At 37.5% G+C, this 11,421-nt stretch overlaps 1 pseudogene; it reads right to left on the reverse strand.

The window, feature by feature from the left end:
* Positions 1–3,696, reverse strand: part of LOC124592029 — a 55,811-nt pseudogene extending 52,115 nt beyond the window's left edge.
* Between the last annotated feature and the right edge of the window lie 7,725 nt (positions 3,697–11,421).

Consider the following 11,421-nt stretch of genomic DNA (forward strand, 5'->3'; position numbering starts at 1 on the left):
TCTTTTAAATTTCTGTCTTTGGCTATAATTGTCTTCCAAGTATGGTGACACAACATCCTGTCATGAAACTTTTGCCTTTACACTTGTTTACTTTTCTGGACACTGCCTTTTTCTGCACTGTGCACTAAATACACTATGTGAGTAATGTCCAATCTCCAACAACCAATCGTGAACTGTAAACAGCTGTAAACTCTACCAGGGCACATAACAAACAATTAACATTTGTGTTTTAGTGTTCTAAGCTGTGAGGTCATCAGCGGACAAATAATTTAGTACCTATTCCTGGACAGCCAGAGTGGCCGTGTGGTTCTAGGCGCTACAGTCTGGAACCGAATGACCGCTACATTCGCAGGTTCGAATCCTGCCTCGGGCATGGATGTGTGTGATGTCCTTAGGTTAGTTAGGTTTAATTAGTTCTAAGTTCTAGGCGACTGATGACCTCAGAAGTTAAGTCGCATAGTGCTCAGAGCCATTTGAACCTATTCCTGACGTGCTGTTGTTTGGAACAACAACTGACATGATCCAAAATATTACTTTCTTTTATTATAGCTTCACTTTTATTTTGTCTAATGATTACTAATTTCAGTATCAAATTCCATCATAAAGCCACTATATGATCAGAAAGCATAGTGTATCGTTAAAATATTGTTTAATAAACAGATTACCATTATATCATCATTCCTTAAAGTAATGTCCAAAGTGGAAGGACAGATGATTAATTTTGAGTATATACTAAAGTCAGAGTACTGAACCGGATATGAAAGAAGGAAAACCAGAAGGGCAGTGAGATACGGGTGCCTTCTATCACCTTACTTCCTTAATATGTTCATCTAGGAAGTAATAACAACAACAAAGAAAAGATGACCAGAATCAAAAGGTAATTTCTGGAATACGCCATGGAAATGTGATAGGACCATTACATTTACAATGTATATAAATGATCCAGTAGAAAGTGTCAGAGGCTCCTTAATATTGTTCACAGGTACTACACTTGTCCATCAGAAAGTAGCAATAACAGAAGACAGTATCAATTTGCACAATGACCTGCAGAGGATTGGTGAATGATGTAGGCTCTGGCAGTTGACCCTGCACATAAATAAATGTAACATATCACACACACACACACACACACACACACACACACACACACACACACAGGAAAAGAAATCCAATACTGTACAACTACACTATTAATGACAAATTGCTGGAAACAGAATCTACCATAAAATATCTAGAAGTAACTATCCAGAGCAACCTTAAAGTGGAATGACCACATAAAACAGCAATAGAAAAGCAGATGCCAGACTAAGATTCACAGGAAGAATCTTAAGTGAATGTAAATTACCCCTGTGTCCTTACCCAGTAAGACTGACAGAAGAGAGAAAGAAGATCCAATGAAATGCGGAGTGTTTTGTCACAGGATCATTTAGTCGCTGTGAGATCATTACAGAGATGCTCAGCAACTCCAGTGGTAGATGCCATAAGAGAGCAGTTGTGCATCACGGAAAGATTTACTACCCAAATTTCGAGAGAGTAGTTTCCGAGAAGAGTCTGACAACATAATAGTTTCTCTCATATACAATTCACGAAATGATCACGAGAAGAAAATTTGAGAAGTTAGAGATAATACAGAAGTGTTCTGACAGTCATTCTTCCCAAGCACTGTTCACAAGTGGAACAAGGCAGAGGGGATCAGTTGGTGGCATGAGACGTACCCCCTGCCACACACAGTTAGGTGGTTTTTGGAGCATGATGTCGATATGGAAACTTAATTGCATGCATATACACTGCAGATTGATGACATCACAATAGTAAATCAGAGTAGGAACTAAATAAAATGTTTCAGGCCTTAAATCAAGAAGTGGTAAAACTAAAGCTAAAAATGAATACAAAGAAGACAAAAGTTATGGCTACAGACAAGAAAGGAGGAGGAGGTAGGACTGACACAAGAACAGGCAATGAGCAACTCAAGAAAGGAACTGAAATTCAATATCTCAGTAGCATTTTGCAAGAAAACAATCAATATTTCAAGGCATTCAAGAAAAGAATAGCACAGGTGAAGAGTTCCTTCCAAAATAAGAAGAAGCTGCAACTGAATAAACATATCAGCTTCCACATTAAGAAAATATTTGTAAAGACCTTTGTGTGGAGTGTTCTGACACACAGATGCAAAATCTGTACATTAGAAAAGCCAAAGGAAGCTCGCCTCAGACCTGCTGAAATGTGGTTCTGGAGGAGAAGTACAAGAACTATCTGTATTGACAGAAAAATTAAAGGAAATAGGAGAGAAGAAAGAACCACTGAAAGTTATAGGCCAGGGCAAAGCGAAATACACTGGACACTTAACTGGAGACGATAATCTTTTAAAAAACATTTCTGAAGGCAAGATCGTAGGTAAGAAAACAAGGGGATGACTGAGAACATCCTACTTAAACAATATGATCAATGAATGGGATTTTCTTCACACGTGGAGATGAAGACAACTGCTGAAGAGAGGAAGCTGCGGCTGCAGAGACAAGGTTTAACCTTTTGGAAGAGTAAGGACAAACTAATACAAAATATGAGTCTGCATGGTAGCTACATATGGAATAAATGACAACTTCTTGTGTGCAGTCATCAAGTCACTTACCTCAGTAGGTGTCTTATCTACTAAAAGTAAAGGTCACTGTTGTGCTTTCAATAGATGTGAACTGCACCCTGAAAATGGTATGTCTAGTTTGCAGTTGTACAGAAGCTTTTTATTTTGCAAAATGGTTCAAATGGCTCTAAGCACTATGGGACTTAACATCTGAGGTCATCAGTCCCCCAGACTTAGAACTACTTAAACCTAACTAACCTAAGGACATCCCTGCCTGAGGCAGGATTCGAACCCGCGACCATAGCAGCAGCACGGTTCTGGACTGAAGTGCCTAGAACCGCTCGGCCACAGTGGTCAGCTTTTATTTTGCACAGAAATGTTTGATAATAAGATGAACTGATGCTGGCACTTGCTACTGAAACCAGTAGTACTTAGACACAACAAAAATGTGACTACAGAATTAAGAATAATTTTTCCAAACAACCGAGTATTTTTACCAAAACAACACCACAATAGTGGAAACTTATTTTAAACTAAAGACACAAAAGAAAAAAAGAGAAACTGTAAAGATCTTGAGTCTCATAAGACTCTCTTGGGAGGAAAATATAAGATTTTTAATTGGTAAACTTGCAAGGCATCCTTTTTATGTTGTATAAACTACGAAACTGTTAGCATCGTCAGCTAAAATTTACTTCTTCTGTCTTAATATACCTTCCTTCACTTACAGCTGCAGTGTGGAGACAGCGGTGAGGGTGGGAGCGGGGATGGGGGCGAGGGTGTGGGCATACTGCTTTAAAATGGTGATTCTTGTATTGATATTCTTAACAACAGATTTATATATTTTGTTTATGAAAGTCTGCATGCGATGACAGCTGCACTAGTAATACCTTCACAGGGTCGTATTCAAGTTGCAAGGCTAGATTTATGCCAACCATGACACGCTCCCAGCCTTTCCTCCTCGTGATCTGGTTGTAGCGTTGGGACTGCAGGGTGTCTAAGCTGATGTTCAGACCGTCAAGCCCTGCCCTCTGCAAGGCAACCAGCTGTCTTGTCAACATGAGGCCATCGGTTGTCATTAAGACACTTTCGAGATCTTTTATTTCCTTCAAGGCACCCATGAAACAGCAAATTATTGTAAAGAAACTGAAACAAATAATTTGTAACATTGCTGCTGCATATGAAACAAAACTCCAGTTGATAAATTGAAAATACAAATTCCTCAAAAGTTAACTGTACATTTGCCCTAATACAAAGAGATAAGAAGGGTTAATAAACTGAATTGAAGAATGCAAGTTAAGATGGCAATGAAAAAATAATTAAAGGCATAAGATCACCTACTGCAACAGGGAAATGGGAATCAATATGAACCATTACCCAGCTACTGTCAACTGATTCCATGTCTCCATGCACACTGTATAAACCACTGTGGGTTTGTCCGACAAAGTACATTGTTGTACCACACATTATGGTTTTTCCCCATTCAATGCTCATGTGGAGTGTGGGAAGAATGATTCTTTAAATGGTTCTGTGCATGCTGTAATTAATCTTGCCTTCATGGTCCCTATAGGAGTGATACATATGCGGTTATTGTATAATCCCTAAATACCTCACTTAATACAGGTTCCTGAAATTTCATAAATTAGGTTTTGTCATATATTTGGCGTCTATCTTCACTTGTCTGGCATTTCCAATTTTTAGTAGCTTCTTGATGCTCTCCCATGCATCAAATAAATCTATGATCAATCATGCTACACTATTTTGTATACATTCAATGTCTGCCATTAGCCTTATTTGTTATGGGTCATACTTAAGCAATATTCTAGAATGGGCCACACAAGTATTTTGTAAGCAATGTCCTCTATAGACTGATTGCATTTTCCAGTATCTTACCAATGAATTGAAGTCTGCATTCTGCTTTGCCTACAAGTGAGTCTATGTCACCATTTCATTTCATCCAGATATTTGTATGAGTTGACCAATTAAAACTGTGATTATTTGATAATGTAGTCATACAATACTGTCTTTTTTTTGTTTTGTGATGTGCTCCAATTTACATTTCTGAAAACTTAAACTCAGTTGCCTATCTTTGGACCAAATTGAAATGTTATGATCTGACTCAAATTTGTGCAGATTTTTTTCAGGCAATAATTCATTATAGACAACTCTATCATCCAGGAAAAGTATGAGGTTCCTTATAATATCGTCTTCCAGAACATTAAGGTACAACATAAATGCAATGGTATAAATTACTATAACTGTATAAATAAGTTTATAAGTGTGTAAAATACATTGAACTATTTGTTACAACAAAATATTGTACCGGTATACTCAGCAAGATGTTAAATCAGCAGATAGCTACATTTTATGTTCAACATTTTGTGTACAGCATATATGCTGGAAAGGATTTATACCCAAATTAAATAAATCTGAAGAAATGGTAGTGTGTGTCTGGAAAAAAAATCCGTAAAAACTTATACAGTCCAATTTGCTATTATGTCACTGTTACTGAAATATAATACAAAGTAACTGAATTCGATGAACATTCTCAGAGTGCAATATGCCTCAGAGTGAAATGCACAGTAATGTCAACATTATTTTTCAAGGCTATGTTTGTGAAAATGGATGAAAGCAAACCACACATTTTGTTCTCAATCTGCGGAAGCATTATGCACTGTGAAACACTGTACTGCTGTTATACATAAAAGCTGTCTCATTGCCAACATCTTTCCCCTGCTGGCTGTTCTACACTTCTCATAACTAATTCAACACGTTGTAAGATATTTTATGCTGTATGACACCACAGTCCAATCTGGTTAGGATAGCATAAAAATAATATATGAATTTCAGTATTGAAACTGGAAAAGCAGAACAGCTCTCATCACACTGGATATCAAATCGAGGTTGGATTACAGCCATGGGTACATCATTTCATGCTACTCAACTGAATGTCATATGTCAGAGTTCTTCAACTGTAGTGGCTGGCGACTGGTGGCTGGCGGCTGGTGGCATACCCATCTCTTGGCATCCTGTGAACAGATGTTCTCCACAGGTGACAGATTTGAAGAAAATGCTGGATACGGCAACAGTGGAACACTCTCTTTATCGAGGTAGCTCAGTACAGCTCAGGTGATGTGTAGTCTTGCATTATCTTGTTAAAAGATAACATCAAAGAAAGACTTGTAAGGGATAGAACAATTTATCAGCTTCCTGAACATCCTTCCAACAGCGAGGAAAACAAAATAAACAAGAAAGAAGAACAAAAATACAACGCTGCTGACATTCCTAATTTAAACTAGAGGTATGTGATGCTGTAAATATGATTCCCAATTACCAAATTGTGAATACGCCCGATTTAAAAATTTATCACCATAATGTGCAATCCCTGCGTAATAAGATCGATGAAATTAACGTTCTATTAACACATGAACTTAATGATATCTCAGTGTTATGCATTTCTGAGCACTGGCTTAACCCAGAATTAATCCAGAATACTAAAATAAACAAATTTGTCTTGGGTGCTTACTACTGCAGGAAAAACAGCAAACAGTGTGGGGTAGCAATTTACACAAAGGATAATGTAGATTTTATTACACTACCTGACTTAACTAGGGCAAATGTCGAAAAGGATTATGAAATTGCAGCTATAAAAATTACTCAGTTCAACCTGGTTATTGCTACAGTTTACCGATCACCGTCTGGGAATTTTGAACTTTTCTTAAACAAAATGGAGTCATTGCTAAATAAAGTAAATAAAATGGATTGTGAATTTATAATCTGTGGTGACTTCAATATTGACTTCCTCACGAATAGTGGAAATAGGGAGACCATTTTGAACCTTGCAACGTCCTTCAATTTAAAGGCTGAAGTAAAAGCAGCTACCCGAGTATCAGAAACTTGTCAAACAGCTCTTGATCAGTTTCTAGTAAATAAGAGTTTACACAACACCTCACTAAAAATTTTCAATGCAGGTTTTAGTGATCATCTTGCTCAAATATTAAGCATAAAAGTACAAGGCAGTATTATTAACAACATGTCTTTTAGAACAGCATATCGAAGCTATAATCAGCATAATGTGAACTACTTCAACAACTTATTACACAAAGAAAAATGGCTAGGAGTGTACAAAATGAATGATATAAATGAAAAATTCGACACTTTCATTGATACATTAACCCATTTCTTTGAACTTGCATTCCCACTGAAAACATTAACCATACGGGGAAACTCTAGAACAAACAGCTGGATCACAAAGGGAATAAGGGTTTCATGCCAGAAGAGAAGACTACTTCATGATATATGTAACTCGAAAAATTCCTCACCTGTAGTACGCGCATACTATAAAAAATACTCCAAAATATTAAGAAAAGTAATAAAAGCAGCAAAAATAATGCATAATGATGAAATCATTTATAATTCAGCTAATAAATCAAAGGCTATGTGGAGTGTTATAAAAAAAGAATGTGGAGAATACAGACAACCTTGGAAAAATATAACACTATCACATAAAAATAAAAAAGTAACAAACCCCTTAGAAGTAGCTAACACATTTAACAACTTTTTCACAGGTGTTGCTGAAAATATGTTACAATCAAACTTTAAGAGCATCCAGGCAAATGAATATAAAATAAGTACATGTAGAGGATCAATGTACATCGGTTCTGTTTCACAAGATGAAGTAGCTAAAGCAATAAAAGGAATAAAAAATTCCAAATCAGCAGGTATTGATGGTATACCTGCAACAGTGTTAAAGGAGAGCGCATCAAACCTAACTGAAGTACTCACACATTTATGCGACTGCTCACTTCAGGCAGGCACTTTCCCTGATGTGTTAAAAACATCAAAAGTTATTCCTGTATATAAAAAAGGGGATAAAGACAATGTAAATAACTACAGACCCATCACAATTTCCTCCTGCATCTCTAAAGTACTGGAAAAAGTTATGTATGAGAAACTTATGAAATTTATAAATAAAAACAGCATCCTATGTAATGAACAACATGGATTCAGAAATAAGAGGTCAACGACAACTGCTGTCTATGAGTGCATCAATTTCATCCTAAAACTGATGGACAAAAAACAGGAAACAATAGGAGTCTTTATTGACTTGTCAAAAGCTTTTGACATGGTGGACCATAAAATTCCGCTATCAAAGCTAGAAAGATATGGTATTCGAGGTCTGTCCAACAAGTGGATCAGTTCCTGCCTGACAAATCGTATGCAGGCAGTGTGCGTCAAGCACACAAATATTGAACTAAAAACTGTATCTAATCACTTATCTGACTATAAACAAATAAAATGTGGTGTACCCCAAGGATCTGTATTGGGACCCCTTCTGTTTCTTCTGTACATAAATGATCTAAGCTTAAATATTGATGCACACAAATCAATCATATTTGCAAATGACACCACGATTCTACTAAAAGGAGACGACGATGAACAGTTACAGCAGACAGTAAACACAGTCACAAAACAACTTAGCAGCTGGGCACAGAGTAATCAGCTTGTAATAAACAGTAAGAAAACTGTTGCTCTAAAATTCCACAATGTTCCTAACAAGGACATGTTTATCCCATCAGTCTCTATCAATGACGAACCAGTTGGTAACAGTACTGAAACCAAATTCTTAGGACTTTGGCTGCAGAGTAACATCAGATGGAACAAGCATATTGAATGTCTCAATGCAGAACTGACCAAAACACGTTATCTTCTTTGTTCATTAAAATCATGCTGTAGTGAGAAAACAGTATTGAATGCATATCATGCGTACTTTCATTCTCGTCTTAGATATGGGGTCACCTTCTGGGGAAACTCTAAAATAGCTAATAGCACTTTTAAACTACAAAAAAAGGGCCATTAGAATCTTGTTTCGGTGTAAGCCTAGAGACTCTTGTAAACCCCTGTTTAAGAAATCTGGTATTCTCCCATTACCGTGTGTATACATTATGGAAACCCTTTTGTTCTTTAAATTAAATGTAATAGGCAAGGACCAGAGGCTAAAAAAAACTGTGATATACATGAGCACTTTACCAGACAAAACAGGAACTTACATATGACTCAAATCAGCATAGCACTGTGCCAAAAAGGTACTTTTCACATGGGAGTTAAGCTTTATAACAAACTTCCTGAAAACATAAAAGCTATCACTGAGGTCAATACATTTGGAAAATCTCTAAAGTCATATTTACAGCGTCACTGCTTTTATTCCATTGAAGAATATTTAAATTTATGAAATGTGTTATATAAATACTTGTGTGTAAAGTGTATTATTGTAAGCTTAAATATGTATGCTTTGAAATTACTTTCAGCCTGTATATTTATAACTTGACTTGTCCAATGTCTTATGCATAAGCTGCTATGTAGACAACAGGACCAATAAAATACAATCTACAATCACGGAGCCCTTGAAAATAGGGCACAGCGATAGGCCTTAACAAAACACAAATGCAATGACTGCTGTCCAAATTACTGGATATGTGAACCAGAAGTTGTGACATGTATCCAGTTGCACCCCATACCATCACATCACATGCTGGACCCGCATGAGAATGACAGGTACAATCTGGCCAGGTCTGTTGGCATCAGAGCCTCCAAACACAAGTACATCAATTGTGACGATGTTGCAGAACCGAGACTCGTCTGACACGATGACACAGTGCCATTCCTGTGTCTGGCATTGTTGTCAGTTGCACCGCTGTCAGTTCACCTCTCTCTAGAGCTGCATTAAGGGCTTGACAGTCTGTGCTGCTCCAGATGCCATCACATTGTCTGTGTGGATATCTGTCTCACTGTATACAAGCCCACTTCCTGACTAAATGTACACAACTTCACTGCAGGATCACGTACGCATGAGCGAACACTTGTCTGCCCTCTCAGGTGCTAGTTGGGTGGCACTACTGAGGCCCTGCAAGGCATTTAGCATGGCCCTCCTGAACCTACCAATTCTATGTTGGCACAAAATGAGATTCTGAGCAATGCAAGCAGCAATATAGTGAAACAATAAACCAGAGTCTCAGCAGACCATGAGCCTGCCACTGCCAAATCTGGAATGCTGATAAACATTTCTCCTTCTTCCATTATGCTTAACACGGTCTTCGTGTAAACAACCAACACTGAAATAGAATTTCTGAATGAGAAACCTGCTCCATAAGCTTTTCTTGCATGCAGAATATCCATGGGAGTGCTGAAAAGTAATGCCTCTGAATTTTTTATTCTGTTCTCAATATCGGTCGAGGTATGACACGTCACGCATATTACTTGGTCAACTTTCCCACTTCACTGACTCATGGCACACCCACCTGCCGCAAACAGATGGAGTCGGAATAGGCAGCCCACTCTGACCAGAGATTGTGAATATGTTTACGGTGCACTTCGAGGAAGAGGCCCTGATGTCAACCAAATGGATATCCATCTTCTTCTTTTCTTCTTCTTCTTCTTCTTCTTCTTCTGTTATGTGGATAACACACTTGTCATCTGGCCTCATGGAAGAGACAAACTTCTTGACTTCTTTGTACATCTGAACTCCACACGCCACAAAATCAAATTCACTATGGAGACCAAAGAAGAAGGAAGACTACCATAGCTGGACATCATAGTCAGGAGAATAATGGACAGCACCCTGTGTCACAGCGTGTATCTGACTCTATAAAACACATAAACTCAGTTCTCCCTATGGCACTGTGAATAATTTCAATAACAAAAAGTGAGATGAATGTTGCAGCTTACAATTAATTTCCACTTTGGCTTTGTATTCAAGATCAGTCTTACCTGAGAGTGCAACATTACATCTTTAGTTAATTTAATTATATGTTCATTAGATTTTGGTTATAAGGCACGTTTTGCTGCCTAATGTTTCATCTCCAAATACTGGAAACAATCCATGGAGGAGAAGGTATTGACGCAGTGCTTAAACCAAACAGAAGACCACAACTGCAGCCATACTCAAGCAAATTGCTATGCAGTAGTTTCAGTGAATTTGACAATGATGTGGCTGCTTTCATAGTGGCCCAGTCATATTGTGGGGTACGGAATGCCAGTGACAGGGCTGGAATTGTAGGTGACAGATGGGTTTTTGGCAAAGCCTTGTATCAATACCTACTTAATTATTGAGCTGAAAAACTGTAAAAAACATTCATGCAGTAAAATCACACAAAAAATTTCCTATTTCTGCAGGTATTGTGCCTTCTGTTACTTTTTCATTACAAAAACATATTGATTCAAGTTTATAAAGTCACAACTATGTCACTGTGATTTGTGTAACACACATTCTGGAACATGTTCCAGGAATGTCATGAAACAGACAGCTTAAAATAATTACTCTAGCTCATCTTTCAAGACTTGCATGCCAACAACAACACCATCTATCCAATCTCTTTTTATTTCACTTTCATGAAAAGATTTCTCCACAAAGGATATCATCTGCCATGTAGGTAGTGCAAGAGGAAATTCCACACTAACATTTGGGTAATCAAGTGGATTCTGTGTCTTGTCAGAACCAAGTACAATCAACCCAATTTCATCTTTACCACTGGTAAATATCTGGAAACATATTAAATGGTAAAAATAAGTTTTGTTTATAACAAGTTGTATACCAATAAAACATCACACACAGATAATCTTTATAAAATTATTTAATTGGATAGATAAAAAATCTACTCACCAAGCAGTGGCAGAACACACACATAAAAGACTGTTGTGATAGGCAAGCGTTTGGAGCCAGTGACTCCTTCTTCAGGCTGAAGGGTTGCAGGGGAAGCAAGAAGGATGAAGGAAAAGGACTGAAGAGGTCTAAGAAAAGGGGTAGATTTTGGGAAAGTCACCCAGAACCATGGGTCATGGGTGACTTA

Source organism: Schistocerca americana, unplaced genomic scaffold, assembly GCF_021461395.2.
Source record: "Schistocerca americana isolate TAMUIC-IGC-003095 unplaced genomic scaffold, iqSchAmer2.1 HiC_scaffold_89, whole genome shotgun sequence".
NCBI classification, from domain to species: domain Eukaryota; kingdom Metazoa; phylum Arthropoda; class Insecta; order Orthoptera; family Acrididae; genus Schistocerca; species Schistocerca americana.